We start from the raw sequence: 7,935 nt of genomic DNA, 5'->3' as shown, positions 1-7,935 counted from the left end.
ATGTATTATTGTTGAATGAGTATAAGTGTGTTTATTTATATCATAATTTTTCTTATTTATTTTTTCTTAATTGCGTTTTTTACTTTTAATAGTCATTGCTGAAGTTTTCTTAGCTTTGTTTGAATTTTCATGACATGAAAGAGTACGCAATCATCGCTTATTCCCGTGGATTTAGAGTTGAACAAGACCTTAAGGAACGTAAGGAGACTCTTGCAAGGTACTCCGGAATTCTCCATTGTCTATTCAGATTCCAACTCAGAAGAGGTTCTCGGGAACAACGAAGAAGACAACATGGGTGATAATTATCTTCCTCCTCCTCAACCGTTGCTTCGAGATTATGACCACCCCAATGCGTTCCAACTACGGAGTGGCATATGTCTCCCCACTACGAATGCAAATAATTTTGAGCTTTCACCTCAACTCATTCGTAAGATTCAAAGTGATCAATTTGGTGGTAGTTCTCATGAGTGTCCTTTTGCTCATTTGGACAACTTTCTCAAGTTGTGCACAACCATCAAGAAAAACAACATTACGAAAGAGTTCATCCGTATGCACATGTTTCAATTCTCCCTCTGTGACAAAGCAAAGCATTGGTTGAGAACGGTAGAAGAGGGATCATTGAGCACTTGGGATGAAGTTACTAGAGCTTTCCTTAGAAAGTATTGTCCCCCCAAAAAGACCGCCAAACTAAGAAGAAAAATCACCTATTTCAACCAAGAGATTGATGAAATGTTAAGTGAAGCTTGGGAGCGTTTCAAGGATTACACTAGGAAATGCCCACACCATAGTTTCACATCCTGGATCATTGTTCAAAGCTTCTATGATGGTCTTACTCCTACTTCAAGGGTCAACCTTGATTTCGGGACCGGTGGTAGCCTTAAAAAGCTATCGGTGGATGATGCATATAAGATGATTGAAGAAGTGGCAAAGCATTGCGCATAAGGATGTGATAGAAGGAAACCTCAAGAAAAGAAGGGCGGAATTCACAATCATAGTGCAATAGACCTTATTGCATCAAAGTTTGATATGCTAGCTCACAAGTTAGATCAAAACACCCCTACATCTCCAAGCTCTTCTTCACAAGTCATGTCTTGTGAGACTTTGTGGAGGAAATGATCACTTGTCCTCCTATTGCAACTCAACTAACCAAGAACAAGCGGCAGCCATTGGGCAAAGAAATGATCAATACTCCCAACCCTACAATCAAAGTTGGAAACCCTAACAAAACACGGGCTGAAAGCAACAAAACAAAGGCCCCCCTCAAAACCAATACAACCAACCCCATCCACAAAACCAACAAGCTTCATACCGTCACCCTAATCAAAGGGACCAAAACCAACAAAGACAACAATATACCAACCCGCTCCTCCTCCTCCACCTCATCAAAAGACTAGTCTTGAATCCATGCTCGAAACCTTCATGACACAACAAGGAAGAAACAATGCGGATATGACGGCAAACATCCAACAACTCCAAGAACACAACAAGATAATTAAAAATCAATTGGCTCAAATTGTGTAACAAGTTGGAAGTTCATCCTCTAATCCTAATGGTCATTTCCCAAGCTCAATGGTTGTGAACCCAAAGGAGCAAGCCAAGGCCATTACTTTAAGATTGAGGAGAGGTTATGAAGGGTCGATTATGAGTGAAGAAGAGCCACAGAAGAGAGATGAGGGAGTTGTGGTGAGAGGTGAGGATGATTTTGTGAATGAGATAGTTGATGTTGAGAAAAAAGAGCAACAAAAGAGAGATGAGAGAGACACAAAGAAAAATGAGGGAGATGAGGAAAGAATAGAAAAACCCCCCCATGAAAGTATACAAGCCTCCCATTCCATTTCCTTAAAGGATTGTAGAGAATAAGTTGAATGAGAAATTTTTAAATTTTCTTGAAGTCATGAGAGGACATCAAGTGAATATCCACTTTCTTCATGCTATGTCACAAATTCCTACCTATGCAAAATTTTTGAAGGATCTTCTATCCAACAAGAGTAGGCTTGAGGAGAGTGAAACCATCTCCCTTCATAAAGGAGGTGAGTCCTATCATTCAAAACAAGCTTCCTCAAAAGCTTGGTGACCCTGGTAACTATGCAATACCGGTGAAGATTGGAGATTTGGAAGCTATGGATGCTTTGTGTGATCTTGGGGGAAGAGTGAGCTTGATTCCCTATTCTATTGCAAAGAGTTTGAAAGTTGGAGACTTGAAGCCAACAAGAATGTCCTTACAATTGGCCGACCGCGAGGTTAGGCTACCTTTAGGAATTCTTGAAGATGTACCGGTTCAAGTTAGAAGAGTATTTGTGCATGGTGATTTCGTTGTGATGGACATGGAAGAAGACAAAAGGGTACCCCTCATTTTGGGAAGACCATTTTTGAACACCGCGGGTGTAGTAATTGATATCAAAGAAGGAAGATTGACATTGAATGTGGGAGATGAGAAAATTTCATTTTCATTCTCACAAACGTTGAAGAAGCCAGTGTTTGGTGAGTTCATAGAGTCGACACATTGGAAAGGGACTTAGAGGAGTTCCAAGAAGGTTTGTTTGAAGGAGATCCCATACAAGCTATCCTAACAGGAGGCTTAGTTGAGGAAGATGAAGAAATAAGGGGGTATGATCTTTTGCTCAACCAACCTTTAGTCCACAATGAAATGAAAGTGGAAGTGCTTAATGTAGAAGTAAAAGAGGAAAGGACTACGCCTCCTCATAAGGTTGAACTTAAACCCCTTCCCCCTCTACTTAAATATGCTTTTCTTGATGATAGTGAGACTTATCCCGTTATTTTCAATGCCAAGCTCGATTATATCTCTCTTGAGAAACTCCTAGTTGTTCTAAGGGAGTATAGAGATGTTATTAAGTACAAAATTGATGACTTTAAGGAGATAAGTCCCACCATTTGCATGCATGAGATTTTACTTGATGATGATCATGATTCTTCGATTGAGCACCAAATAAGGCTCAATCCTAACATGAAGGAAGTAGGGAAAAAAGAAGTTTTAAAACTTCTTGAAGCGAGCATAATCTACCCTATCTCCGATAGTAAGTGGGTTAGCCCGATTCAAGTTGTGCCTAAAAAAGGAGGTATGACCATCATCAAGAATGATAAGGGTGAGACCATTTCTACAAGGTTGGTCACCGGGTGGAGGATGTACTTTGATTATAGAAAATTGAATAAACCCACTCAGAAAGACCACTTTCCACTCCCCTTCATTGATCAAATATTGGAAAGACTAGCATCACATATTCATTATTGCTTCTTGGATGGATATTCGGGATTCTTCCAAATCCCAATCCAACCTAAGGATCAAGAAAAGACTACATTCACATGTCTTTTTGGCACCTTTGCTTATCGAAGGATGCCATTTGGAATTTGTAATGCACCTTCCATATTTCAAAGGTGTAAGATGTCTATTTTTTCCGACATGCTTGAATCATCAATTGAAGTATTCATGGATGACTTTTCTGTTTTTGGTTCATATTTTGACATTTGCCTTTCGAATTTGATTAAAGCATTAAAAAGATGTCAAGAGGTGAACTTAGTCTTGAATTAGGAAAAATGTCATTTCATGGTGGAAGAAGGCATTGTTCTTGGTCATGTAATTTCTAGTAGGGTCAATGAAGTAGATCGTGCCAAAATTGAGGTAATTGAGTGCCTCCCACTCCCTACAAATGTGAAGGGTATAAGGAGCTTTCTTGGACACATGATTTTTACCGCCGGTTCATAAAGGATTTTCAAAAATTGTAAAGGCGCTCACTCAGGTGTTGGTAAAGGATGCCCCTTTTGTGTTTACTAATGATTGTTTGCTAGCATTTGATAGGTTGAAGGAGGCATTGATTTCGGCTCCTATCATTCAACCCCCTAATTGGGAGTTTCCTTTTGAGCTCATGTGTGATGCTTCGGACTTTGCCATTGGATTCGTTCTTGGACAAAGGAAGGATAAGAAGCTCCATGCTATCTACTACGTTACACTAGCAAAACATTGTATGAAGCACAAAGGAACTACACAACCACAGAAAAGGAGTTTCTAGCCATTGTTCATGCAATTAAGAAGTTTAGGTCCTACTTGTTGGGGTCTAAAGTCATAGTATTCACCTACCATTCGGCCTTGAAGTACCTCTTGTGCAAGAAGGAACCAAAGCTAAGATTGATACGGTGGGTCTTGCTCTTACAAGCTAAGACTATGACATTGAGATTAGAGACAAGAAAGGTGCCAAAAATGTTGTGGTCGATCATCTTTCACAGTTGCCTATCTTTGTAGGTGATCTTGATAACTTGCCAATCGATGATTCATTTTTGGCTGATCAACTAGTTTCTATTCTTCATGCACTGGCACCATGGTTTGCGGACATTGCAAAATACTTATCTTGCTTTATTCTTCCTCCCGATCTCTCCTATCCACAAAAGAGGAAGTTTCTACATGGTGTTAGCCAATACTTTTGGGACAACCCCTTGCTCTTAAAACAAGGAGTTGATGGCCTTTTTAGAAGGTGTATCCCAGATGATGAAATTAAATATGTTATCACAATGTGCCACTCCTGACCTTGTGGAGGGCATATGAGTGCTAACAAAACTTTGGAAAAAATCTTGCAATGTGGTTTTTATTGGCATACAATGTTCAAAGAAGAGTAGGGTGTAGTGAAAGCTTGTGACCAGTGTCAAAGAACCAGTAATATTTCAAGAAGAAGTGAGATGCCTTTGAACAACATCCTCGAGCTAGAGATTTTTGATGTATGGGCATAGATTTTATGGGGCCTTTCTCGACCTCTTTTGGGAACAAATTCATTCTCATGGCCATTGATTACGTGTCAAAGTGGGTAGAAGCGGTTGCATCTCCTACTAATGATGCTAAGGTGGTGGTCAAGATTTTTAAAAGAGTAATTTTCCCAAAGTTCAGGGTGTCACGTGCCGTTTTTAGTGATGGAGGTTCACATTTTGCAAAGAGTTCCTTTCAAGCTCTCCTAAAGAAGTACGGTGTGAGGCACAAGGTGTCATTTTCTTACCACCCACAAACAAGTGGTCAAGCTGAAATTTCAAATCGGGAGGAAAGATTGGTCTACAAATCTTGATGATGCTCTATAGGCCTACCGCACCACATTAAAAACTCCCATTGGCACCACACCATAAAAGCTTGTTTTTGGGAAGTCATTCCATTTTCCGATAGAACTTGAGCATCATGCTCATTTGGCTATCAAAACATTGAATTTCGACCTCCAAAGTGCCAGTGAAAAGAGGTTGCTTGACCTTCATGCCTTGGAAGAATTGAGGTTGGATGCATATGACAGTGCACGGATCTACAAAGAAAAGACCAAGGCTTGGCATGACAAGCATATTAGCAAAAGGGAGTTTAAAGAAGGTGACAAGGTCATACTATTCAATTCCCAGTTGAAGTTGTTTCCGAATAAGCTTAAGTCAAGATGGAGTGGACCTTTTACCGTTAAGAAGGTGTTTCCATATAGTGAATTGAAATCTCAAATGACAATGGTGAACCGTTCAAGGTGAATGGCCAAAGGCTTAAGGCATTCTTAGACGAGTTTGTGCATGAAGAAGCCAAGGTTGTTCACCTTGATGAGTTGGATGTTCCTTACTCTCATTGATCTCGCAACGTTGTCAAGCTAGTGACGTTAAAAGAGCGCTTCCGGGAGGCAACCCAAGTTTCTCAACCCCCTCTCTCATAAACTATTATTTCTCTTCCATCATTTTTATTATTACTAACTTTTCTTTTAATATCTTTTCTAGGTATTGATGAAGAGGAATTTATAAAAATATTTGTGAAGGTGAAGTAGTGCTCTTAATAAAAATAATCATAATAATAATAATGGGGGTAATAAAATAATAATAATAATAATAATAATAATAATAATAATAATAATAATAATAATAATAATAATAATAATAATAATAATAATAATAATAATATGCCTTATTGTTATTTAAAAAAAACAGTGAAATCCGTACAGCATCAGCTCTGCACGGACGTGCAGAACATCGCACGTCCGTGCAGGGGCAAGCAAAAGCAATTAGAAACTTGAGATTTAAAATTTGAAGTTTGTTACAGACGTGCCAAACTAAGCACGTCCGTGATGATTAGGGTGCACGTCCATGTAACCTGATGCATGTCTGTGCGCACCTGAGTCAGAAACATTTGTGCTTCTGCCTGAGGCTGCACGTCCGTGCCAAGTGCTGCATGTCCGTACAACCCTAGAAATCTGTGGCAGCAGCACGATTTTAAACAAAAAAAAATGCACACTTCCACTTTCTCACTCCACTATCCTCCTTCCCCTTCTCTCTCTAAATTCCTTTCCTACTCCTCCAAAATCACTCAAACCACAATCAAACACCCAAATCCTCACTCAAATTCAACAAATTTCTCAAAAACCTTCACTCCTTTTCATTTTAAATCACAAACTACTACTCCTTTTCCACATTAAAACCCAAAATACACCCAAATTTTCAAAACCCTAACCCTTAAAAATCAATTTGGGGGTTTTCTTGTGGGTTGAAATTTGAAGCAATTGGTTGAAGGAGGGCACTCAAGCAAACATAAGCAAGGTTAGAAAGGTTCATTTGTGGTTTTTACACCCACAATACACTCGGTATAATCATTCCTCTCCCTTACACTTGCTAGCTTAAGTTTGTGGTTGTTTGTGTATGAATTTACTTGGAAAGTTGTTCTAATTTCTCATGAGGGAATGATAGTTGATAATTGTCAAGTATTTGTGACTTTGAAGGTTTTTGGTGAATTTTGTGAGAATTGAATTTTTGTAAGTAAGTTTGGAATTGAGGGGTTGATTTTTGTGAATGAAGAACATGCTTTCTTAAGTGGATTGTTGTGTTGATTTGTTTGATAATAGTGCATGAAAATAGAGTTGAAATTATTGTGAATTGCATATTTGAAATAATCTTGGTTGTTTGGTAATTGGCTTGCCTTGTTTAGATGGTGGACTTAGAGCTTGGCTTGATTGTGTTGAGCTTGTTGGCCTTGTGTGAGCTTTGATTTGTCGACTTAGTGGACCTAGTTTTCTTTGTGTGGTTGTGTGGTGATTATCTTGTCTTGGTTTGTTTGATTTCATTGCCTAAAGAACGACCATGTCTAGAAGAAATCGACCTAGAAACACCGATGCTAGGTATTGCAACCGTTTTCCTCCTCGTCCTGTTGATCCACCAAAAGTGGATAAAATGGGAATAATCTTTAATGACCCGGCCTATTTGAACAATTTTATTATAAATAGTAGAAGGAGAATTAGGCCGACTAAGTTTTACAATGATGATATGGCCAACGAATTAGGGGTAGGGGACGATGTGAGGATGTTGTTTGAGGGCTCCGGCTTAGGGTCTTGGTTAGGATTGCATGCCCAGATCTACAAGAGACTAACCCCCGAATTCCTTTCTACCCTCCAAGTGCGACGAGACACCAACAAAACCCCACGGCGCATTACCTTCCAACTCATGAATTCCCTACATAACTTGACAATAAGGAGGGTGAATTAAGCCTTTGGGTGGCCCACGACCGGAACCATTGGTCCAAGGGATATATAGGTACCCCCGTAATTATAGTGCGAGTGAATTTTAGAGAAAATTCATGGGCCTTTTTCGATTGCAACCCTAGGATCGATAAGGTCGCGACTATTATTCACCCCGGCTTTAGGCTTTCTCAGCTGACTACGGAAAACATGAAGTTTGCTAGGAGGATATCTCAGGGGTAGTGTCCATAAGGGAGCTTTACTTCCTTTGGCACTTGAGGGGATCACGGCCTTAGATGTAGAGTCTTGGCTTGTTAACCACCTTGAGGATGTTGCCATAGGGTCCGGTAACATCACCATAGGTGGTATGATCACTATTATTGCTGCTGCTCTTAACCTTGATTTTGTAGATGAGGAGGCTTGTCCAGGACCAACACAGCTTGATATACAGTCATTGAGGACCATGAGATGGGTTATG

General features: G+C 39.6%; 1 non-coding gene across 1 annotated transcript; it reads right to left on the bottom strand.

Annotated features, from left to right (window-relative positions):
* Nucleotides 1-684: 684 nt before the first annotated feature.
* On the bottom strand, nucleotides 685-791 carry LOC145564164 (small nucleolar RNA R71). Its single transcript, XR_014094760.1, has one exon. It is a non-coding gene; the product is annotated as a small nucleolar RNA R71 (small nucleolar RNA).
* Nucleotides 792-7,935: the final 7,144 nt, after the last annotated feature.

This window comes from Chenopodium album, chromosome 1 (assembly GCF_948465745.1).
Source record: "Chenopodium album chromosome 1, dcCheAlbu1.1, whole genome shotgun sequence".
Classification (NCBI taxonomy): Eukaryota; Viridiplantae; Streptophyta; class Magnoliopsida; order Caryophyllales; family Amaranthaceae; genus Chenopodium; species Chenopodium album.
This window is presented reverse-complemented; position numbering and strand designations above follow the sequence as displayed.